The sequence below is a fragment of the Somniosus microcephalus genome, chromosome 2 (assembly GCF_052327205.1).
Source record: "Somniosus microcephalus isolate GS21.2 chromosome 2, FLI_Smic_1.0, whole genome shotgun sequence".
Taxonomy (NCBI): Eukaryota; Metazoa; Chordata; class Chondrichthyes; order Squaliformes; family Somniosidae; genus Somniosus; species Somniosus microcephalus.
Window position 1 is genome coordinate 325703282 of NC_140988.1, and position 25740 is coordinate 325729021.

At 42.0% G+C, this 25740-nt stretch overlaps 1 protein-coding gene and 1 long non-coding RNA gene across 15 annotated transcripts in view; one reads left to right on the forward strand and one right to left on the reverse strand.

The window, feature by feature from the left end:
• Positions 1–25740, forward strand: part of tcf4 (transcription factor 4) — a 679628-nt gene that overhangs the window by 553983 nt on the left and 99905 nt on the right. The gene's annotated exons all lie outside the window — the stretch shown is intronic.
• LOC147123561 (uncharacterized) lies at positions 3848–12959 on the reverse strand. Of its 2 annotated transcripts, XR_015074763.1 has the most exons (5): positions 12789–12959; positions 12101–12199; positions 10915–11059; positions 4890–5052; positions 3848–4196 (listed from the first exon to the last, which is right to left on the reverse strand). It is a non-coding gene; the product is annotated as an uncharacterized LOC147123561 (long non-coding RNA). The 2 variants fall into 2 exon arrangements; XR_015074762.1 differs by lacking the exon at positions 12101–12199 and having other exon boundaries at positions 3853–4196; positions 12789–12952.

A 25740-nucleotide genomic window follows, 5' to 3' on the forward strand; every position in this document is an offset into this window, starting at 1 on the left:
TTTCACGACCTCAGGACATTCCAAATTGCTTCTCAGTCAGTGAAGCCAATTTGTGCACCGGATGGTCCTACAAATAGTAATGAGATAAGTGACCAGATAATCTGTTTATAGAATGGAAATAGAATGCTGATATATATAGTCAAATCAGTACACCTTGATTATTGTGTCCCTTTCTGGCCACGAAGACAAGGAAGACATTCAACTCCCAGAGGTAGTTCCCTAGTGTCAGAGGACTGAGGTACGAAAAAAGACTGGAGAAATTTAGGCCTTATAAAGAGCCAGAGATGATCCTATAGTGGTATAAAATTAATAAATGGCATAGAATACGTAGAATTCCAGGTAGGGTAGTGGGGACAAGTATCCTGGAATCACTTAACCATTTGGATGCTGTGATGTGTGGGAGGACTGTAGAGTCTTTCTGGATGAATACGTTAAACTGGGTTGAATGTCCTTTTGCCAAGTCCAAAACTGTAACTGGTAGGATTGTGGCTTAGGTTCTGTTGTGTGCTTTTAAAATCAAACTGTCCAGTCCAAAACTGAAATAGTAGCAGCCCTATGCAATTATTGTAAAACCCACTTAGTGAAATTAATGGAGATGTGTTTAACTTCTGAGTCCCACCAAGTGAATTGTAAGCCTGGCGTCCCATTAAATATCCTCTACATTGTAACCCTCATTGTGACAGCACTTCATAAACTCTGAGTTGCCTACCAGTTATTTAATTAAACGGTTCCTCATAAGAGAATAAGAAAAGTCAAGAACAGAAGAGGCCATTTAGCCTGTCAACACTCATCCCTCTTACTCTCCCACTATAATATTCAGTTGCATTTTGCTGCTGAAACCCTCATCCATGCCTTGGTTACCTCTAGACTTGACTATTCCAATGCACACCTGGCTGGCCTCCCACGTTCTACCCTACGTAAACTTGAGATCATCCAAAACTCGGCTGCCCGTGTCCTAACTCGCACCAAGTCCCGTTCACCCATCACCCCTGTGCTTGCTAACCTACATTGGCTCCTGGTTAAGCAATGCCTTGATTTCAAAATTCTCATCCTTATTTTCAAATCCCTCCATGGTCTCACCCCTCCCTATCTCTGTAATCTCCTCCATCACCACAACTCCCTGAGATTTCTGCGCTCCCCTATTTCCGCCCTCTTGAGCATCCCTGATTATAATTGCTCAACCATTGGTGGCCGTGCCTTCAGCTGCCTAGGCCCTAAGCTCTGGAATTCCCGCCTCGCTATCTCGCTTTCCTCCTTTAAGACGCTCCTTAAAACCTACCTCTGACTAAGCTTTTGGTCATCTGCCCTAATTTCTCCTTATGTGGCTCGGTGTCAAATTTTTATCTTATAACACTCCTGTGAAGCACCTTTGGATGTTTTACTACATTAAAGCTGTTATATAAATACAAGTTATTGTTGTTGTTGCATTTTGAACATCCCTGCACTCTGCCTGGCAGATTGTTCCATACATTTATCACTAAGTAATGAAGATCTTCCTACTATCTCCTTTAAAGTTACTTTTCACCAATGTAAATTTATATCCTGTTTTTTGGCTTAATTTAAAGTAATGTTCTGTGTTTACATTTGCTACGATGTTTAATATTTTATATATAGCTCTGTGAGCCCCTCCTCCATCACATTATTTCTAGCCTGTAGAGCTTCTTTACCATTTTGAGTTGTCACTATTCCCCTCCCCAGTAGCACACACCATGCTGTACTCCCAAGCTTCTGTTCTGTAACCAATTGTGGGGAGCTGTGCATCAGTGGCCCAGTGTGTTTCACTGATTTTATTTTTCATTCCTTCTTTTTATTCCAGTGGGTCTCTGCTCATTGCCTCTCTCTGAGGACCGGGCTAAGAATAGAAACTCGCCACAAGAGGGAATAATGCAAACACATAATATATAATGCAATCCATTGTGCCACCAGTTTGATGCCTGAATTCTGTTATCTATCTCTCTTTCATATTTTTATATATAGATATATATATTATTTTGATTCCTTTACTTCATGACAGTTTTAAATTCTCAGTAAAGGCTTGGCTCCCTCAAGAAATATTTGTATTAAAACCCACTTTTATATGACTAAATGTATGTTTTTTTATATAAGGGAGAGTGTAGCAAGGCTGCTCACACTTAACATACAGTATAAACAGGCTAATAACGCACCTAATTCTACTGATACCTATTTATGTGGTTCGATTAATGCAAAACATGAATGTTTATATTGGCTGTTAAAATGCTGGGTTGTATCCTTTTATTCTACTGCTTGAGTTACGTTTCCACTTTCAGTGCTCCCAGTGCAAAGCCTTGCTCATCAGGAGTACATATCAGGAATTGGGTGTGTGTCCACCACGATTTTCCACCCTTTATACAGTCGTGGAATGGTTACAGCACAGAAGGAGGCCATTCGGCCTGTCAAGCCTGTGCCAGCTCTCTGCAAGAGCACTAGTCCCACACCCCCGCCCTTTCCCCGTAGCTCTGCAAAATTTTTTCCTTCAGGCATTTATCTAATTCCCTTTTGAAAGCCCTGATTCAATCTGCCTCCACCACCCTTTCAGGCAGTGAATCCCAGGTCCTAACCACTCGCTGCGTAAAAAAAGTTTTTCCTCATGTCGCCTTTGGATCTTCTGCCAATCACCTTAAATCTGTGTCCTCTGGTTCTCGACCCTTCCACCATTGGGAACAGTTTCTCTATCTACTCTGTCTAGACACCTCATGATTTTGAACACCTCTATCAAATCTCCTCTCAACCTTCTCTGCTCTAAGGAGAACAACCTTAGCTTCTCCAGTCTATCCACGTAACTGGAGTCTCTCATCCCTGGAACCATTCTTGTAAATCTTTTCTGCAACCTCTTTAAGGCCTTCACATCCTTCCTAAAGTGTGGTGCCCAGAATTGGACACAATACTCCAGTTGAGGCTGGACCAGTGTTTTATAAAGGAGTGTGATGGAATAATCTCCCCTTGCCTGGATGAGTGCAGCTCCAACAACACTCAAGAAGCTCAACACAATTCAGGACAAAGCAGCCCACTTGATTGGCACCCCATCCACCAGCTTAAACATTCACTCCCTCCACCACCGGCGTACCGTGGCTTCAGTGTGTACCATCTACAAGATACACTGCAGCAACTCGCCAAGGCTTCTTCAGCAGCACCTCCCAAACCCGCGACCACTTCCACCTAAAAGAACAAGGGCAACAGGCTCATGGGAACACCGCCACCTCCAAATTCCCCTCCAAGTCACACACCATCCTGACTTAGAAGTTTATCGTCGATCCTTCATCGTCGCTGGGTCAAAGTCCTGGAACTCCCTACCTAACAGCACTGTGGGAGTACCTTCACTACATGGACTGCAGCGGTTCAAGAAGGCAGCTCACCACCACCTTCTCAAGGGCAATTAGGGATGGGCAATAAATGCTGGCCTTGCCAGCGACGCCCACATCCCATAAATGGATATTAAAAAAAAAATCATAACTTCCTTGCTTTCGTACACTATGCCTCTATTTATGAAGCCCTGGATCCCGTATGCTTTTTTAACTGCTATCTTAACCTGCCCTGCCACCTTCAACGATTTGTGCACATACACCTCCAGGTCTCTCTGCTCATGCGCCCCCTTTAGAATTGTGCCCTTTAGTTTATACTTCTCCTCGTTCGTCCTACCAAAATGTATCATTTCGCACATTTCTGCGTTAAATTCATCTGCCACATGTCCGCCCATTCCATCAGCCTGCCTGTGTCCTCTTGAAGTCTATCACTATCCTCCTCACTGTTCACTATACTTCCAAGTTTTGTGTCATCTTTAAAATGAACGAATGATAACACATGGCAGCTGCCTGCCCACATTCCTGATAGATGGCACCATTGCACAAATCTATGCTGACGACAAAAATCTACCACTTTATGTAATAAGACAGCAAATTTGTGTAAAGCATTATGCTGTATTTTGGCATCAAGACTAACGGATGTAGTGAGTTTGATGCGATTCGTGATTTGAATATCCCGACGACAGCCCTCCATCCTAGTCGTAGCACAGGGCCACAGACGAGTCAGTTGAGCTGCATTTACGAAAAGACATTGGCCTCTGAAAAACTGGCAAGTAGAAACAGCTGGTCTGTCAGGAATAAAATAAACAGATAGCGCTACTGCCTCTTTTAGTGAGAGCACACATTGTTGACATGTACCTCCTGCTTCCAGCAGCCCTGAATTAAAATACAAAAAAAATGATCATTTTTGTTACAATCAGCAAATGCTAAGTTTAAACAAACAATAATATACTCAAAAGGTTAAATCCTAAACTAGATTTTCATATAACTTTTACTTCATTAGGACTCAGTTGAGACATTACTGAAGACTACATTAACACCAAAATTAAACCAGCAAACCAACTCCAAATCTATTTAAAATATTAACATTTTTGCATACAGCACACATTTTGTGTAAGTACCATACTTGTCACAATTGTTCTGTCGCACTATTTCTGTGACACCTTTCTGTTGTGCTTCACTTTTCCTATTTATTATACTGAGCTACGATTCAATTCTCCTAATTGAGTGTCCAAAATAGATGGTGATATGCTGTTGCTTATACTTATCCCTGATAGGCTGACTAGATCAAGAGATCAACTTCAGCCTTGGTCTTCCCAACCAAGACTCCCAGCTCCATCATGGGTCTAACTCCAGCTGCAGTATTGACCATGGGTTTAAAAGCAACAGTATTGACCATGTATTGATCATGGGCCTAACTCCAGCGCAGTATTGACAATGTATATTTTCTGCTCTCTCTATGTCCTCAAGGCTCATTCTCTTCTGTGCTTTTACTTTTGAAAATGCACAAATATCAGTGGATCATCCTGTGATTTTTTTTTTCTTCACTTTTTTTTCCGCATTGCTCACCTTTTTTTACTTTTCTTGAAGGACAGTTGTGCACTCGCGAGCCCGGTAATTTTGTCCCATTGTTTCCCTGTGGCCATTCCTGATCCCCACGATTTCTCACAGGAGTGATGCTTCCCGTTCTCTGAAGCCCATGCCCATCGCCATGTTTGATTCCTTCTGCATCCTGAAGTGTCAAAGAGGGGACGGTAAGGGAGAAAGATAAGAACAGAGTAGGTGAAAGGGAGAAAGGACACGAGAGGGAGAAGTGGAAGAGGACAAAGACAATGACCCAGAAGAAAGGGAAAACTCAGAAGGCAAAGGGAGAAAACCAGAAATGGGGATAAAAACCAAGAGGTGAAAGAAATGGAAGGAAAAGTGAGCAAGTAAGCAGTGTGTGAGTGATACACAGCAAGCTTATGTGTGAAGAGATATTGGGAGATGGTGTGTGTGTCAGATGTAAAATAAAGACACAAAGATGAAGCTTAAGGAAGAGCGTTGAGAAAGACCAAAAGTGTACGAGAGTGACAGAGTGTGAGCATTCCTACATGTCCATTCTCCACACACATCTCACATTCGACCGGACCCATTTTTGGCCATCAGTTCCATCACCGCTGTTCCCCCACCCCCGCCCCTCCTCTCCCCATAATCCATCCCTTGCCTTTTCTCAGCCATCCAGCAGTCTAAACAATTAGATATTCTAGCCATTAGGCTACATAAGAACATAAGAATTAGGAGCAGGAGTAGGCCATATGGCCCTTCGAGCCTGCTCCGCCATTCAGTAAGATCACGGCTGATCTTTGACCTCAACTCTACTTTCCCACCCAATCTCCATTTCCTTGATTCCCCTAGAGTCCAAAAACCTATCTATCTCAGCCTTCAATATACCCAATGACTCAACATCCACAGCCCTTTGGGGTAGAGAATTCCAAAGATTCACAACCCTCTAAGTGAAGAAATTCCTCCTCATCTTAGTCTTAAATGGCCGACCCCTTATCCTGAGGCTATGCCCCCTAGTTCTAGACTCTCCAGCCAGGGGAAACAACCTCTCAGCATCTATCCTGTCAATCTCCCTCAGAATCTTATATGTTTCAATGAGATCACCTCTCATTTTTTGAAACTCCAGAGAGTATAGGCCCAATCTACTCAATCTCTCCTCATAGGACAACTCTCTCATCCCAGAGATCAATCTAATGAACCTTTGTTGCACCGCCTCTATGGCATGTATGTCTTTTCTCAGATAAGGAGACCAAAACTGTGCACAGTACTCCAGGTGTGGTCTCACCAAGGCCCTGTACAATTGTAGTAAGACTTCCTTACTCTTGTACTCCAACCCCCTTGCAATAAAGGCCAACATGCTATTTGTCTTCCTAATTGCTTGCTGTACCTGCATGCTAATATTCTGTGTTTCCTATACAAGGACGCCTAAATCTCTCTGAACACCAACATTTAATAGTTTCTTACCATTTAAAAAAAATTCAGTTTTTCTATTCTTCCTACCAAAGTGAATAACCTCACATTTCCCCATGTCTGCCGCCTTATTGCCCACTCACTTAACCTGTCTATATCCCTTTGCAGGCTTTTTGGGGGAGAAATTGGGTGAGTAGCGCCACCTGTTAGCGCCTAAAGAGGCAGGCAGTGGCTGTAGCGCCACTGGTTGCGCCTCCCGCGATATTCAGGAGGGGCGCTAATGGCGGCGTTAGCCTGTTGCGCTGCGCCACCACCGATGATGTCATCGGTGTGCGCAGCGCCCCATTCACGCCCCGTTCGCGATATTTGGTAGCGAACGCCGCAGTTGCGCCGTTCGCTACCCGCGCCCGGTTCACGGGGCCTTACTGTACCGGCAGCGGTGCAAGTTAAGGTGGAGGTGCGGGGCGGCCGCTTTTTCGGCGGCCGCCTGCCAGCACCTCCATCCCCGGCCTCCTAACCCCCCCCCCCCCGCGGCATTGCCGGCTGTTTCCCGAGAGCCCGGCACTCCTCCTTGGTGCCGGGCTCATTTGCCGGCACTCGTGAGCGGGGATCGCGCTGTTGCAGGCACCTCCCCCTTAACAGTGGGAGGAAGGCCTGCAGTACCGCAGCGTGCCGTGCCGCAGCGTGTGGCGCTGCGACACGTTGCGCTGCGATAATCAGTTTCAGCGCCCTAAGAGGGACGCGGAGCGCCTCGAGCCTCGCCCCGTCTCCCTCGAGGGGCACTGAAACTGAATTTCTGGCGATCGGTATTACTCCGATCGCTGTGCTAAATTCTGCGCCCAGGCGACTTTTGCGCCACTTTGGCGCCCCAGCCCAATTTCTAGGCCCTTGTGTCTTCCCCACAGCTTACTTTCCCAGCTAGCTTTGTATCATCAGCAAACTTGGATACATTGCACTCGGTCCCTTCATCTAAGTCATTAGATTGTAAATAGCTGAGACCCAAGCACTGCTCCTTGCGGCACCCCACTAGTTACAGCCTGCCAACTGGAAAATGGCCCATTTATCCCTGCTCTCTGTTTTCTTTCCGTTACCCAATCCACTATCACTGCTAATATATTACCCCCAAATCCATGAGCCCTTATCTTGCGTAGCAACCTTTTATGTGGCACCTTATCGAATGCCTTTTGGAAATCCAAATGTACTACATCCACTGGTTCCCCTTTATCTACCCTGCTAGTTACATCCTCAAAAAACTCTAATAAATTTGTTAAACATGATTTCCCTTTCATAAAACCATGTTGACTCTACCTAATCATATTATGATTTTCTAAGTGCCCTATTACCGCTTCCTTAATAATGGATTCCAGCATTTTCCCGATGACTGATATCAAGCTAACTGGCCTGTAGTTCCCTGTTTTCTCTCTCCCTCCTTACTTGAATTACATTACAGTTACATTTGCCATCTTCCAATTTGCTGGGTCCAGTCTAGAAACGAGGGAATTTTTGAAGATCAGATGCTTGACTGAAGATAATTTTAAGCACAGAAAATTCTTTAAATACTTCATTTGTAACCTGTATAGAGGCACATGATCTGTAAAATAGTAATTGAGGATTTTACTGTTAAACATATAGGTCGCGATTTTTCCTATCGATGTGGCTTGGGGGCGAGACAGCTGCCTTCCAGGTTCCAGTCCTGCCCCCAACGACATCAGATGCATAGACGCGATTTTGCATCAATTGGCCATGTTAAGACCGCCCTGCGGGCTTGCCGGCCAGTTAAGAAGAAGCCGGTGTCAGATGACGTCAGTTGATGATGCGTCATCTGCCGCTTTTCTTAAAGGGGCCACGCACAATTTTTGTTTGACAGCTGATTTTTCAGTGTTTGGCAGCATTGAGGTGCTGCAAACACTGACAATCACTGTACAAAGGTGAGCCCTTGCTCCCAGGCTCTCCAGTGACTCCCTCCTTAGGCTAGAACAGATGGCAGCTGCAGGTGAGGTTACAGAAGCGATCTGTCACTGGTAAGAGAGGTCCTCCCAATGAGGGGCGACTACACACACAATCCAAAACTTGTCACCTACAGAAAAGTGTAAATGCATTAAAAATGATTTTCCCAACATTTTCTTACCTCTGAAACTCACCAGTGTACCATTGGATCCTTCACACCACTTCTGCAGCTGTCATCAATGCAGAAACATTACAGTAGACCCACAGCACGCTACACTTACCTGGCGTGGTGTTCGGACATCAGGAAGCCCGCAGGAGACCTGTCAAAATTGCAAAAAGCCTCTTAACTGCCTGTTAACAACCTGTTAACAAGCAGTTAAGTGCCTATAATCCTCTTCCCACCAGTAGGTGTTGGGTCCATGCGCAAATCGGGGACTCGACACCTGGGAAGATTGTTTGGAGGCGGCTTGACAGCGGGTTTCCGACCCACTTTCAATCTTTCCGATTTTGCCGGATGTCCCGCCTCCAAATACGTCCCCTGAGCGCCGGCAAAATTCCAGCCATAGTTTCAGATAGTGACTAACCTACCACCGGGGGTCGATTGGGTAATTTTGTCCTGGGCTTGCCTCACTACCAATGCTGACATACTTCTGCACCCATCCTCCCAGTGTTATAAGACTCTGGGTCCCTTTCCCCATTGCTACCATAATCAGAGACCCCTCCCATATGCCAACACACCCTGGGACCTATGGCAAATCCTCCAGCTCACCATGAGCAATCCCACGGGAGGTTTGATTTCTTTTCGCTGGAGACTGAAGTAACTTGTTCACAGCTGGCATAGACCTCCAGTGCAATTAGCAGAAACTCAGGTCATAACTGTTGGTTAATAAACTTACGAGCGCAAGTTTCTAAATGTATTTGTTGGTTAGTGTAATTCAGTATTGAAACACAAAATCCAGTTGTGATACATTGCAACTTAATTATGACCTGAGGTGCTTGTTTCATAGTGAGTTGCATTTGAAACATATCAGGCTACAGTTGTTTCCATCTAGTGTTTTGGGATTGATATGCTTTACATACCTGGAACAACACTGCGAACAGGATAAATTGTAAAAAATGTAGGGAATACTTCAGGTCCCCAAGCTACCCACCGTACAGGTCTGCATTGAATGCTTGCTGCTTGTTTATTTTTTTTTTGGATGGCTTGCTGTTCCTTGCTGCACCACTTTCAGCAATCATTAAAATTCTGTATGAATGCTCATGAGTGTTACTATGATTTCCCTGACTTATGAAATGCTCACTAATGCACGTTTTCAAAAAATGTGTCGTTGCAAAATTACAGTGCTAACCGTACATGGTAATGAATGGGTTTCAGTCAAGTATTTATGTTTTCTCTTCTAAAGGCAATGACTCATACTGGGGTACGGATTTTATGGGGACTGAATGCCATCTGTTAGCCCGTCTAAGTGGCCAATTGTGAGCCATGAGAGTGAGTGTTAGTAAGCTACTTGTCCAGGGATGAGAGCATATAGTCACAATGAGAGACTTGAAGAACTAAGGCTGTACTTACTAGAGCAGAAAAAGTGAATGGAGAGAACTCATGGAAGTTTCCACTATGGTGAAAGGATTTAAGAGGCCATTTAAGGGGGTCGAAAGGATTTAAGAGGACATTTAAGGGGTCGGAGAGGAATTTTCCAGAGCATTCTTTCCATTATTGGCCCTGTTTTTTCAGTTCTTTTGCCTCTCCAGGAGATTACAGAACTGTGGCTGGGGTTGGGGGGGGGGGTGCGGTGGGGGGGTGGTAAGGAAGTGTCCAGTCATGATGCTCCAGCCATCATGGTGTGGGGCAGGCTTGATGGACCAGCTGGTCGTTTCCTGCCTGTTAATTTTGTATATTCGTAAATGGCGAGAGATTATTTACACTGGTGGAACAAGGGGAAATAAACTTATTATTAGAAGCAGAAAGGAGGCGGATTGAATTTTAACAAAAGAGTTATCGGAATATGGATTATATTACCACAAGTTGCTATTGAAGCCGATTCAATCATAACATTTAAGAGGGAATTGGATTGAACAAAAATACTAAAGGGTGTGAGGAAAGACCAAGGAAATTCATGAGAATAGATAGTTCCAATGTGAAGCTAGCACTGGCACAGGCACCACACATGGAATAGCCTTTTTTTAAATGAACTTCCATTAAGCTCTGGGAAGGCATCACATCTGAACTTGATTATGTCTTCATCTGTTGTCCACACACAAGGGTATTTTTCAACAAGAGTTGCTGGGCCGCAGTCAGGAGTGGGAATCTTGGCTTTGTTTTTCTTCTTCCCTAGCCCAGAAACACTAACTACAGTAACCATAGTGCTGTAACAGCTAACCCAACACAGACTAAGGATTAAACCTGGGATGTTGCAGTTGATTATTTCTATTCAAAAGTTGGTAAAGCTTTTAGAGCAAGTATGATACAACCCATTCTTCTACCTTACACATGAGGAGACTCCTCCATTTCAGACAATTGATGAGACATGGGCATTGGTCCATTTGCATCAGCATCAGTTGCTCACAATCTGACCTCTATTTAGCTTCTAGGAGCAAGTGTAGTTGGATTGACTTTATAATGGATGAATGGCTATTTTCATATAGATGAGTTACGGCTGGACAAGTAAGTCTGAAGACAGAGTCTTGCACTTACCTTCTCAATGAATTAACAATTAGTTCTCTTCCCCTGTTATCTTCTGTTCGGAGAATGACAGAAGTAGTGATTAAAAAGAAAAGCTGCAAATGGTGGAAGTCTGATGTAAAAATAGAAAACGCGGGCGTAGCAAGTTGACCAGCATCTGAAAGAGAAAGGTAGGGTTGGGTTAACATTTCAGGCACAACCTTTGCTAATTACAGCAGGGTGGTGAGAGCAGAGGCTACTTGCATTAAATTGAAAGTGAAAGGATGAGAAGTGCTGAAGTTTAATCATTTGGAAAAATATAACTTGTTGGATTTTTTTAATGTTCTAAACATGCAACAGAAAAGCAGTCTTGCTGTGTACAGTATTTGATGCATATTTGCGTAAACAGTTGTGACTTTTAACATATGACTCCCATTTGTTATGAGCATGTTTTTGTTACACAAAGTTGACGGTTGGGTTTAGGAAAAACAAATTCATTAAATACTGGCATCTCTGTGAACAAATGAAGCAGCTTGAAATAAAAACAAAAATATAAAACGGGAGACGAAGATCACTGTGCTGATCTTATGTTTTTCACGTTTTATGATTATGTGAGGCCATGACAGCTTTTTCCACTAATCAAAAATCTAATGAGAGTTATTCACCCTTCTCAAACCCAGCTACGTACGCAAGAAATCTAGCTCTATCTCATCTGGAAGTCATTTACTGTGAATGACACTAGATCGCGGCCTTCACCCAGTTAAAGTTGGCCTATCTGAATATTGTTTTAAAAAGTGGAAGGCTATCAGTCAGTGTCAGGATTTACAAATATTTATTATCTTTTCTGATCTGAGGTATATGCTTCACTTGGTCAGAGCACTCTGCATGTGTCACTACAGCTTCCAAAGGCAAGGAAGAAAGAGGGAAAATGAGGCCAACTCTCTGCTCTTCTTTGAAAAAGTATCATGGGACCTTATGTATCCACTTGAACAGGCAAATAGTGTCTATGTTTAATATCTTGTCCAAAAGATGACGCCTCTGACAATGTAGCACTGCCTCAGAACTGCACTAACGTATCAGTTTAAGCCCAAGCCCTGCTGGGTGGGTGGACGGGGGGCGCGGGGGGTGGGTGGGGGTTAGTGGTTGAACACACAACCTTCTGATTCAGGAAAGAACACTACACCTTACCAGACTGACACTTAAAAATAAGTCCACGTACTTGCAGACAAAATGATGGTTCCATTGTTTTGAAACTCTTGGGACAGTTTTCAGGAGATGCTGCCCATTCTTGGACTGGATTTGTTTTCTGAGCTATTGCCTTTGAATGAAAAGATTATGGGGGTTATTTTGGCCAAAGGGTGAAAACAGGCGCTAAATGGGTGTAATGCTAATAAGACACGCTTGTTTGAAAGTCTGGATTTCACACACAATTTTGGTCCTAATTGCTGATTACCATAATTTGAACTTGCCCGGAGGTACTAAACCAGAAACCTGCAGGTTTAGCACTCAAGTGCTGATTAGGCACAATTTGGAGCAATTATATGTGGGCTCCTTGCACCCACTTCCACTGAAGTGTGCTCTGACTGGCATACAACGGCATATTGCAGGATGGCTCAGGGACCAAGGGAGAGGGCGCACAGGTTCTCGGTCGTGGCACTGGAGGTTTTAGTGGAGGAGGTACAAAGGAGGAGGGATGTCCTGTAGTCGCAGGGGGGCAGGATGCAACCTCGCCCTCCTGTCCCTCTCTCCTGCAGCAGCTGGTACTGCTCTGCATGGCCTCATGTCCTCCTCCCATTCCTCGTCCAGACCAAGGGGGACCCCTAGCAAGATGCCGATGAACAAAGCACTCCCTTTCTCCTGGTCACTCCTATAAGGTGTCCAATAAGGTGGAGTAGCATAGCACTTACTGTTTTTTAGTTTAAGTCCTCAGTGAATTTTCTGAATAAATGTTGCTCGAGTGTTATTGAAGTCTTGACAAAGTGTCCCAGAAAGTCTCCCAATGTGTTTGAGGTCCTCTTCACAGCTCCAGCAACAATGAACATGAAATGGTGAGTATCCCTTTAAGTAGCGCTTGAAATCGATATCAATGCCATGTTTAATCGCAAACAGCTGGTCGCTGTTCGGAGAGGACATCAGCACAAGTGGTAGCCTCCAAAATGCTGTGCAGCCTCTTTAATGAGCACTAGCAGGCATTTTAAGTTGCAATCAGCTATTTAACGAGCCTCCAGGCAGCTGTTCCATGCTCAGGCTTCAACTCCTTTACCAAGATGGTGTCTTGCGCTAAACATGGGCTAAACCGGCGTTGCAGCGTAAGACCCTATCTTGATCATCTCAAAGGCTCTTTAGTGCCTAAAGTACTTGGCGAAAATCATCCCCTATGTTGTTCTACTGAGTTCGGTACCCCACATTGGATTATCACAGTTTGGCCTTGCTAAAGTGGAATGTTGCTAATCAATTACAAAGAAATGGAGTCATTGAGTTATCCCTTTTGGTACTGTGATGGAATGGTCTAAGATTTTTTCTCTTGGCTCCTGGTAGTGTGGATTTAAACTCCATCAGTGCCAGCTGATGCAGATCCCAGAAACAAAATATGGGTATGTTTTCTCCCCTAGAGGGTCTACAAGATCAATTTCCCAGCAGCTTTTAATGTTTGCAAGTGAAGGTAACTGTATGTGAAGTACTCGGGTGTTCCATAACATATTTTCTTCGAATTATTTATTATTTTCTCACTTTTTCCACCTTAAGTAAACCCACCCACCATGCAATTTCTATGGGCTGAGAGCCCTCTGGCAGGACAACCTATATATGAGGAGGATCAAACAGTAAATACTATGATCGGATAATAATCTGTGTTGTACCCGGGAATTGAGACCTGCCATCTTAGAAACAGAAAATGTTGAAAATATAGATCAGGACAGTAATCATCTGAAAGAGAATGATACATTAATGTTTCTGATGGTACTTTTCATCAGATTGATAGCCTGGATTTTCAGGATTGATATGTTTTAAGGTAGGTGACCAAAACTGTATGATATACTTCAGGTTTATGGAATAGGGAGACAATTCACACAGCTTTCTTTTAGGGAATGTTATTTTTAACAGGGGATTAAATAAGTCAGAAAAGTACACAATAGCGGAAATTGTACACGGTGCAAGACCCAGTCTTGTCCACCAAGCCATAAAAGGCCTTCCCTCCACATACCATGTTAGGTTGGTCCTGTCATTGGTCTTCCTGACTCTATACCAGCAGTCTAACCTTACAAATCTACATAATTTGGCCCCTGAACAGTTACACTTCAGCAATGAGTTCTATCGAGAATGTAATCTTCTGTAAATTATTGTATTCTATGAGGCAGTAATTAATAAGGCAAGTTAGGTATTGGGTGCATCTGAAGTATGGTATTCAATTTTTGCTGCTTTACCTCAGAAAGGATTCAGAAAAGAGCAACCTGGATTATTTCAGCCATTAGGGGACTAAATTATGAAGAAAGCATCAACTGACTACTTATGTTTACTGGGTAGAAGAAGATTGTGATGTCATTGTACAGGTCATCAAAGCAATGAAAAGTATACATGAGGTGGAAATAAATCAATTATTTATGGTGGTCAATAAGCATAGGACTAGAGAATGCAAGTACATAATTCACAAACTCCAAGCAAAATTAATGTTTAGAAAAAATTAATTCCCAAGGGATGGTGTGGAACAGACTCCCTGAAAAGGTAGTCAATTCTGAGTCAGATCACACACTTAAAGAGGAGTTGGATTGATAACTGTTGAGAAGAGGTATTGAGGATTACAGAGATACTGATAACGCTACTAGATTATTATTTTAAAGGGAGCTTGAGGAAGGAACTTATTGTCCCTAAAATAGCAAGTGATGTGGGAAGAAATTCATGATGGAATAATTGTGCATGGAGCAGGCTTGATTAGCTGTTTGGTCTTTTCTCACTGTAAATTTTCTAATGTCCATATGCTCTTGCTCTGTGATCACAGTCGAAGAGTGCATATAGACTGCAACTTTAGTGTCATTGCACTGCAGTTTCTACTGACGCAAGACCCCAGGACCACTTATCCTTAACACTTCATGGAGCATGTATTTAGCCCACTTTTTCTTCCTTTGCGTAGTACAGTAAATGTAATCTGCCATTGTTCTGCCAACTTGCGTATTTAATCCAACTCACTTTTTATTTTCTATGCTGCCTCCTCAGAATCAACTACCCATCTCCTAGTTTGGCATCATTTAACAGCATTGTGGGAGCGCCTTCACCACACAGACTACAGCAGTTCAGTAAATGCTGGTCTTGCCAGCGACGCCCCATCCCAAGAAGAATATATGTAAAATAAAAAAGCAATATACATCAGGTAGTAGTGCAAGTCTCTGAATTTTAATAGATTTTTTTAGAAAGCCAAAAATTGAGAAAAACAAGTCCAGGATGGGAGGGAGAAGTTAGATATGAACCGTGCAAAAGTTGTAAAAATTGGAAATAGGTGAGTGAAATTTTCCAGACTGGAGCAAAAGCCAGAAGTGGTACCAACACGCTTATCACTTTAATGAAGGACGAGGTCAGAGAGGATACTAGACCAAAGAATGTTCCATATATCCTACAAAAAGACAGGAATATTTCAGACCCATGGGCTTCCCATCATGATATCTTTTATCTGGAGGAAGTGAGTGTAGACGTTTTGTAGGGTGAGAACAACTAGAGCTAAGCTTTATGATGCCACTATAAAATAATCTCCTACACAAAGTTAGCTGCCTCTGTGAATAGTTTTAAAGCATAAAACATTAACAGGAAAGACAAACTGAAAGACTCCCAAAGGCATGCAGATAACTGCTTTTAGAATACTTAGGATTATGTGGCAGTTCAGTTGAATGTAGTCCTTCTTCAGTTAATACAACACATTGTAAAACCCCTGATGTCTCACTGAATGCATTGTGTGTGATGGAGAAAATGGAATCTTCCATTAAAAGGTTTGAATCATGAGGGAATTATGTGATTTAGATAATAGACTTGTGGATCTAAATCCTTGGGCTTGTAGCAGAAAGAAAAACAGAACATAGCAAAGAATGTGGCTCCTGATTCAATTGAGTTCAGAAAGAGAAAAAAAAACACGACACATTTTCTTGGAAAATGTTGGTAAAACCTACTAAATTAGTTAAAATGTGGCTCTTTACAAAGTGTAGCTTTCCTTCATAAAAATTTTTTGTTCTATTTTTAAAATTTGTTTATCTGATTATTTTGATCGATGCCTTGCACTGGTCTCTAGCCAAGTCACCAGCTGTGTAACCTGCTCCCAGGGCTTTTACCACATTGGAATACCCTATCAGATACACGGTGGATTGTTTGGAAATTTGTATGTGACCAAAAGTATGTTTTTAAAAAAAGTTAATTTTTCCATTTACTTGAGTGTTTTATAATGTGGAGCCATTTGTCATTTAGGTGGTAGGCCTAATACAAATTACCGTGCCACCACACTCCTCTGACTAATTGATTGCGGTTCTCTGTATTGTGCAGTGGTGCTTTTAGATGGGATAATTGGTTTCATTTGATTTGCTGATAAAAAATATGATGAGGAAAAACAAGTGGTCCTTTCATAGATTCATAGAAATTTACAGAACAGAAGGAGGCCATTTGGCCCATTGTGTCTGTGCCGGCCGAAAAATAACTATTCAGCCTAACCCCACTTTCCAGCTCTTGGTCCATAGCCCTGTAGGTTATAGCACTTCAAATGCATATCCAAGTATTTTTTAATGCAGTGAGAGTTTCTGCCTCTACCACCCTTTCAGGCAGTGAGTTCCAGACCCCACCACCCTCTGGGTGAAAAAAGTTCCCCTCAACTCTCCTCTAGTCCTTCTACCAATTACTTTAAATCTATGCCCCCTGGCTATTGACCTCTCTGCTAAAGGAAATAGGTCCTTCCTATCCACTCTATCTCGGACCCTCATAATTTGGACCTAATTTCTAATTCAACTGCTTCCAGGATTAAAAGACGGGATGGTGAATCATGCCCATTCCTAATTTCTGAAAAAAAAACCATTGCATCATTTCTATGAAGCACCTATATACTGCTTCCAACATCGAGTTTTTTTTCCCGAACTTTATAACCTTTTTTAAAAATTGGCCACTAAGTTTGAAACGTAGCTGAAGTCATGTTTGGGTTTAAAAGCCTGTAGATTTTAAGAAGAGAAGATTGAAGGATGCAAGGGATCCACAGTTTTTAGGTCTTGGGAAAGAATGAATTAGAGTAGGAGAAAGTACATATATGGCAGTATATTTAGACGCAATTTCAATGCTACATTGTAAAAAAAGTACAGCATTATACCTGCTTTGAAAGTTGTAATTTATTTGTGGGGAAATAGATACTTAATCTAATGAGTAGTGATCTAGGGCTCTGTGACTATTATGTGTGCCCTTGGAACAAGGGAAACCATATTAGAAATCTGCTTGGTGCCAGATTATATGCAGCTAATTATTTTTCAGCAGATCTACAGTCTACTCTTAATAATTCAAAGTAATTTTATTCATTCAAAGGAATTTGAAATCTCCAATAATTAAAATCAAGCAATATAAATAACCCAGCAAAGTGGAAATTAGTGTTTAAAAAATTGTGTTATCGGGTAACTTGAAGTAAGCAGCTTTCAATTAAGAGTAGAATGTATTATTAACATTTTGGTTTGTAAGCTTAAAGGAAATAATTTGCATTTGTAAAAACTGAATATTCTGAAAATGCAGCATTACTTCTTTTTCCCTTCCTCTCCGTCCATCTGTTTCCCCTTCCCCCTTCCCCTGAGCTACACTTTCTCATTCAGAAATGAAGTTATGTATCACAAACACTAATTCTGAGTGCTGTGCAACACCTTCATTCATTGCAGTGACATACCACAATCTTTTTTTTTCATTGCACCAGCTTAAGGCCTGGCTTGAGTTCCTGGGGCCAAGCTGCCACTTTGCCAGAGGGTTTTTTTTGCGTGTATCTAGGTTACAGGTGGTTACTATAGTTATGTACACTTGTTTTCATGGTGCACTGTGCACTTAGTGCACAGCGGGACCTGCAATTTCATCCTCCTTGCCGGGAAAATGGTCGCATGTGCTTTTCTGAAGCTCATATGGTTTCAATTACCATTTGATGGTAACGCCAGAACTGGGCTTTGTGTGTTTGTCCTGTGAGAAAGATCTGGAAGGCCCGACATCTGTTTCTGATTATTGCAATTGCAGGTTGATAGAATAAGCACGGGGTGAGGTGGGTGGGATTTCCTTCCGGTGCTTTCCGCTGGTGCTGTAATATGCTTCACTTATGTAGCTGGTCTTTTAATCATTCTCTCTCACCAACATTTGGTCTAAATTACGACTTGCAATTAACCTTCTATGTTCTTTTCTGGAGTATGTCAAACATAGCCCAACTTCTAACAATTTCTTTCCTTCCATATTTAAAATGACAAAAACATATACAAAAGGATTTTGCATGGTTAAACATTAATTAAAGAAAATAAATTAAAATCCAGAGTATTGAATACTGTGTTCTCAGAACCAAAAACAAACTGTCGCTCTGAAGCAAGATTTCCTAATCCCAGAATGACAAAACTCCTGGGGAATGAGTACTTTTTCCAATAACTCATTTTCAGCATGTACAGGGACTGTGGGGAAATCTAATGATAATTGTTTAACTGCAACCATTGTTAACCCTTTCTTCCAAAACCCAGCTGGAATTATTACAGCTTCCATAATATACTAGAGATGTTCATATTGAATAGATGTTTCTCAGAAGAATCTTAAGTTGTTTTCAAGTGCTTTACACCGGGGGTTTCCTAATATTCCATTCAGATAGCTCGGAGGAACGTTCTCTGTAACGGTGAAGTGCAGCCTCTTACGACAGACTTTCTGATCACAGACCTCTTGCTACAATAAATCTTACCCTGTTTCTGGTACATGTTTCATTGTAGTCAAGTAGAAGAATTCAAATTTCAGTGGGGTGAAAATCTAATCAATAAAAGTGACCGGATGAATTCCAAGAGTTTAAATTGATGAGGTTTAGCCAATGAGGCGATATTGTTTCAGTGAAAGAGCAACAACTTGCATTTATATAGCGCCTTTAACATAGTAAAATGTCCCAAGCTGCTTCTCAGGAGCATTATCAAACAACATTTGACATGAATATTCTTCCAATTTTATTAATATCCTGGTCATTGTAAATGGAGGATAAGCACTGGCTGTAAGGAGAGACTTCAGTAGATAGTGTATTGTATTCAGAAGGAACATTTTTTAAAATTTAGTAGCGATTCCCTAAATTATGAGTTCCATGGTGGTTCTATAGAATATTTCATTTTCTGTCTCCCTTTCCCCAAATTATGTCTTGCTTGCACAATATTTAGAAATGTGGACAAACCAAAATTAAATCATTACTAAGGTAATCTTTGACATCTGGAACATAAAACAGTTAAAAACTGCTTTCTGATAATCCTTCAAGAGGCTGCTATGATATAAAGAGTTACAGGAACTTCCCTGAGGGAAAGTTGGTAAGTGAATCCCACACACCCTTTCTTGCCTGCCCCTCCCCTCTCCAGTGTGCAATTAAGCCGTATAAACCATAAAGGTTCCAAGTTCAGTCTTGGGCCTTTTCTAAATTAGGAGTGCTACAGTTGATCTCAGCACTCCTGTACCAGGGAGGTAACAAAGCAGGCAGGATTCCCACTCCCAATCACTGTCCAGTGACTCAGCCAAGAAAAGCGCTTACAAACATCAGGTGAGGACAAGATCAGGATTGTCGTAAAAATCCATCTGATTCACTAATGTCCTTTAGGGAAGGAAATCTGCCGTCCTGACCCGGTCTGGCCTATATGTGACTCCAGATCCACAACAATGTGGTTGACTCTTAACTGCCCTCTGAAATGGCCCAGCAAGCCACTCAATGGCACCTAGGGATGGGCAATAAATGCTGGCCTTGCCAGCGATGCTCAAATCCCGTGAATGAATTTTAAATAACGGTTTGGCTGTGATACATGGTCAGACAGGCTGTCAGTGCTCACTACCTAGATTTGCACATGAAGAACGGCACATGAGCAAGGTCTGAGTACTACAAGGGTCCGTTGGTGGGTTAAAAAAGTTGTATTTTATTTGCACTACACAATAGAGATACGGTCAGTTTCAGCATGAAGACCTTAATTTTTGATTTGACTGCTCGCCATCCTGAAAAATCCCTGTACGGGTGATAAATTAGGTTCTAAATATTTCCAGTTTGTTGAGCAAGTCATGGAGCCTTTGTGAATTTCTTATTGCTAAATATTCATAGAAAGCTTTAAAAAAAGAAATTTGAATTTATTTGCAAGTAGTTTATTGGTGCTTTGCAGAAAGAAACATCATTCTTGGCCATTCAGTTCCATGCTGGCTGTGAGATTCTCGACAATGGCCATTTTATGGTCGTCTGTGAGACGAATAGTAGTAAGTCAACTTATATTGTTAAACTCACACTGTTTGATAGCATCTTATTACATGAGTCATCAAAGCACCTGATCTATGAGATGTGCCTTTTCCACAGTGCAGAAAAAATATACATTGCTCTGATAACGGTTCTCCCAGCGCCTGCAGTGTAAAGCACAATAATCATGATAATGGAGATAGGGCAATTGCATTGAACAGACCACAACAAGCCCTTTCTACTTCAACAATAAAGATTTTGTTTCCAAAAAAAGATCAAATTGGTCTCTTAGCATGCAATGTCTTAGCATCCCGGTGATAAGTACCATTGTCTAAGTGACTGAAATTTAGCCATCACTTTTACCTTTTTGATAAACACAGTGAAATGCCACCTGCTCTAACCTCTCATGGATTGAAAGCCAATTTGGTTGTTCATTGCCCTCAACTAGCAAAGAAGCCTGTTTGTTACATTGCAGAAATCCAGTTTCAAATTGGCAAGTGGCACTGTGGACTGTGAGATCAATGTTTGACACCCGGGCATGGTGGACAGTCTAATCCACTCCCCATTGCCTGACGAGTGCTGCTGCATTCTGTTGCAATGATCCTCTTCCGGACTGTGAGGAAGAAGAGTTGAAACTCTGCCAGGCTACAGCAAAGCCTCACACCCCTGTTGACTAAAATCATGGAGCCGCATTCACACCAGAAGCCATGGTACAGGCTTGCCAATTTATCCAGACTACTAAATAATGCATGGGGGTGAGGAGTGAAGGGGCGCTGAATATACTGAAATTGCAAAGTTAACACAAACCTACTACTGTACTCAATTCAGCTTCCACATAGTTCCTGGAATGTCGAATAAATCTACAAGGTGATGGCAGTTCCACTGATAAAATTGGATATAGTCATATTTTTGTAGATTTTGCAGAAATTGCTATTCATCACTTCAAAAGAAGTCTTAAAAAATTGCAAGGAGCTATTTCTGAAGGTTTGGCATGTGCTGAAAGGTACTGTTGTGCAGATTTTGATTTTGTATTTCTAAAAATTCAGCTTAAGCAGGCAATCAAAGAGCAAGCCTGTCTTTTCACCTGTAGTCTGTCTACTTTGGAGTGGCTTTAAATTAAGCGACACATCTCTGGAAATCAGCGCAGCCCTGTGTTCAACTTTGATAGACACAAGGGCAGTGGTGCACCATGCTCACACTTGTGTTGCCCAATAAGACACGTTTGTGATTTCAGTCAGGGAGACACTTTCACACAGGGATCTAAGGAGGATGAGAGGGAGAGTCAACCCAGGCTGCTTTCACATACTGAGCAACAACAGTAACTTGTATTTATATAGTGCCTTTACCACAGACATAATCAAACAGTTGGGCGCTGAGGAAGAGATAGTAGCGGGGAGGGGGTAACAAAAAGCTTTGTTGGCAAGATAGGTTTTAAGGAAGGCCTTAAAGGAGGAGAGGGAGATACAGTGGCTGAGGGGTTCGGGAAGTGAATTCCAGAGCATGGGGCCTAGTTGCCAATGGTGGGGCAAAGGAGGGACACGAGGACAGAGTTCTTGTGAATACATGTGCCCCTCAGTTAGCTTACTGCCTGTAATTCACTCCCAGATATGTTATTTCTAGTATAAACCATCTGAACCCTCAATTACATTATTACCCATCATTTACTGTCAAGCATCTTTAATTCCATATACTGTATAAACTATCTAAATCCCTTAATAATTAGATTAAAACTCCTAATTAGCTTTCAGGTGTTGGGTATTCAATATAAACCAGTAAACGATGGGCAGTAATGTAACTGAGGGGTTCAGATGGTTTATATTAGGAGTAACATAGCTGAGAGTGAATTATAGGCTGTAATCTAATTGAGGGGTTCATGTAATGCCATAGATCATAAGTGATGCCATTGATTTAGAACATTTTTACATTGTAGGGTTAATGTTCCTGACTAAGCTTATTGAAATGTAATTGCAATTTATTACTCTGCCGTGCTGTGGCATTTTTAATGACCTCATTATAGATATAATGCACATACAGAAGTGGTACTGTAGTCCTCAAAAGGTTAATTTGTATTTTTTTATATAAAGGAAGGGAATTTCTGCCTTTATGAACTTGATCTGATTTTACACTCATAATTAGGGATATTGTAAATGACACTCCTGTGAGCATCTGCGTTGAACTCTCAGAGCGCCATTTCTATCATTTGGGTGATTTGGCAGCTCTTTTCAGTTTAGGAAATGTGCAGAAGGTTGCAGAGAGAGGAGGAAGGAAGGGTGAATAAGAATCTGTTTAGCATCACCACAACCCCCTTAACAATTGTGCAGTTCAGTATTCCTTTTTTTTAACATACCTCTTGAGTATTCCTGCGCTCAGCTGCAGCAGAAAGCGCCAGGCTAGTGATTATCAGGTCATAGAACTCGTCAGTTTAACAGAAAATTCTAGGAACATAATCCTTTCAACCTTTTCTTAGAAACATTGGTGTCTTAAAGTGTAGTTGTAAAATACTTTTACCACAAACTTCTACTTTCTGCGAACTCACCATACCCAATAACTGTCATCATTTCCTCAGCTGCAGTTAGATATTATACAGCGACCCAATTGTTCAGCAATTATTTTAATTCGCGTTTTTTTTTTAACTGAACCATCATCGGATAACAGAAATGACTTACTTCTAGATTCGTATGTTACTTTCTAGATCAGTATCTTTTTTGTACAACAAGGAGGAAGACAGTGTTGGATGTAGTTCTAGGAAATGAAAAGAGGCAAGTAGTTAATGTAAGGATAGGGGAACATCCAGGACACAACAGCCATAACATAATCAACTTTGCTATAGTGTGGAGATGCCGGAGTTGGACTGGGGTGGACAAATATAAGAAGTCACACAACACCAGGTTATAGTCCAACAGCTTTATTGCCATGGTGTGGAGATGCCGGAGTTGGACTGGGGTGGACAAATGTAAGAAGTCACACAACACCAGGTTATAGTCCAACAGCTTTATTGCCATGGTGTGGAGATGCCGGAGTTGGACTGGGGTGGACAAATATAAGAAGTCACACAACACCAGGTTATAGTCCAACAGTTTTATTGCCATGGTGTGGAGATGCCGGAGTTGGACTGGGGTGGACAAATATAAGAAGTCACACAACACCAGGTTATAGTCCAACAGCTTTATTGCCATGGTGTGGAGATGCCGGAGTTGGACTGGGGTGGACAAATATAAGAAGTCACACAACACCATAAGCTGTTGGACTATAACCTGGTGTTGTGTGACTTCTTAACTTTGATATAAACATTGAAAAGAAGATGAAATGGCGCAAGATGATGATGAAATAAATAATTTTAATTAGTTAAAAAAAAGAACTAGCCTAGATAAAGGAAGAAAGAATGAACAAACTTGCATTTATATAGCACCTTTCATAACCTCAGGATGTCACAAATCGCTTCATTGTTTTGAATAAGTTACTTTTGAAGTGGAGTCACTGTTGTAATGCAGGCAGACGTGGCAGCCAATTTGCGCACAGCAAGCTCCCACAAACAGCAATGAGATAATGACAAAGTAAACTGTTTTAGTGGTTTGGTTGAGGGATAAACGTTGGCCAAGACACCAGGAGACCACTCCTGCTCTTCCTTGAATAGTGCCATGGGATTTTTTATGTCCATCTGAGAGGCCAGATGGGACCTCAGTCTAACGTCTCATCCAAAAGACAACATCTCCAACAGTGCAGCACTCCCTCAGTACTGCACTGGAGTATCAGCCGAGATTTTGTGCTCAAGTCACTGGAGTGGGACTTGAACCACACAACCTTCTGACTCAGAGGTGCGAGGGCTATCACTGAGCCATGGCTGACACAATAGGAGAGATTAAGTTTAATTTGCAAGTATTTTGATGTCACTGGAAAGACTGCAACGGGTAAAGCTGAATACTTGTTCCTTTCTAAATTGTACCATATAGTTTATATTGACTCTCCTCATTCTTCCTTCCAAATTGCATCACTTCACACTTCACACTTCTCTGCGTTAAATTTCATCTGCCATGTGTCTGCCCATTTCACCAGTCTGTCTATGTCCTCCTGAAGTCTGTTACTATCCTCCTCACTGTTTACTACATTTCTGAGTTTTGTGTCAACAAAAGCTGGAATTTCTTGGATTAGAGAAATTCTAGTTAAAATGCGACTTTAAAAAAAGAGGTATACAACAATCAAGAGATAATAACACAAAAGAAAAAATAGATAGTAGAAGTAAATATGGTTAAACGGGTCGATCTGAGATAAAAAAGGAAATCTTAGGCAAGGACACTACATGAGTACTTGCCTTGGTTTTCATAGAAGAGTACATTAGTGGGAATGCTAAAGTACAAGAGGAGGTGGTGCAGCAATTAGGTAGGCACACAGAATCGCTGTACCATCCGCTGATCCCACTACTTCCACCATTCACCCGTGGAAAAGCTATTTCCACATTTGCTAACAACCACACTCTCAAATTCCCTCACCTTTGGCACTCTACTCATCATGACACTCTATCGCTGTCGATTTTGCTTACATGCTTCCTCATTTTTGACGCCAGCAAAATTATCACTGTCTTCCCTTGGTATAGCTCCAATCTTTGTTCCCTCCAGACTGAGGGATATGAGCTCAGGTGCCCCGACACACAACTGCTCCAGTCATCCATCACCATATCTGGCTTGACCATGTCAAGCAATATCATGCTTCAGTCTCGTCTGCCAAAACCATTTACTATTCCAGGATCATCCGCGAGGGCATAGATAATGTCCAGCTGCCCCCTTAAACCCCGCCACCATTTCTCCCCCATTTCCCCCTGCCCTCCAAGCTTATCTCTTCCATGAGAGCTCACTCCTACTCCTTCAATTCCTTTTCCACGCAACAGGGCAGGGGGAGCTGTAAACAGACTGTGAGCGGCAGCACAGAGAAGCAGGAAGGGGAATGAGACACGGAACAGTCGCAAGAGGCAGCCTGAACTTTTAAAATTTATATTAAATACAAATACTAATTACCAAATTAATTTAACGTTCAGAGTTTCCCAGTCTGAAATAATACCTTCTGAAATCCGAAAATTTCCAAAAACCGAAACACAGCTGGTCCCAAGGTTTTCGGATAAGGGATAGTCAACCTGTATATATTAATGACTTGGATGTGGGTGTACAGGGCACAGTTTCAAAATCTGCAGATGACACAAAGCTTGGAAGTATAGTGAACAGTGAGGAGGATAGTGATGGACTTCAAGAGGACATAGACAGGCTGGTGGAATGGGCGGATACGTGGCAGGTGAAATTTAACACAGAAAAGTGCAAAGTGATACATTTTGGTAGAAAGAATGAAGAGAGGAAATATAAACTAAAGGGTACAATCCTAAAGTGGGTGCATGGACAGAGAGACCTAGGGGTATATGTGCACAAATCATTGAAGGTGGCAGGGCAGGTTGAGAAAGC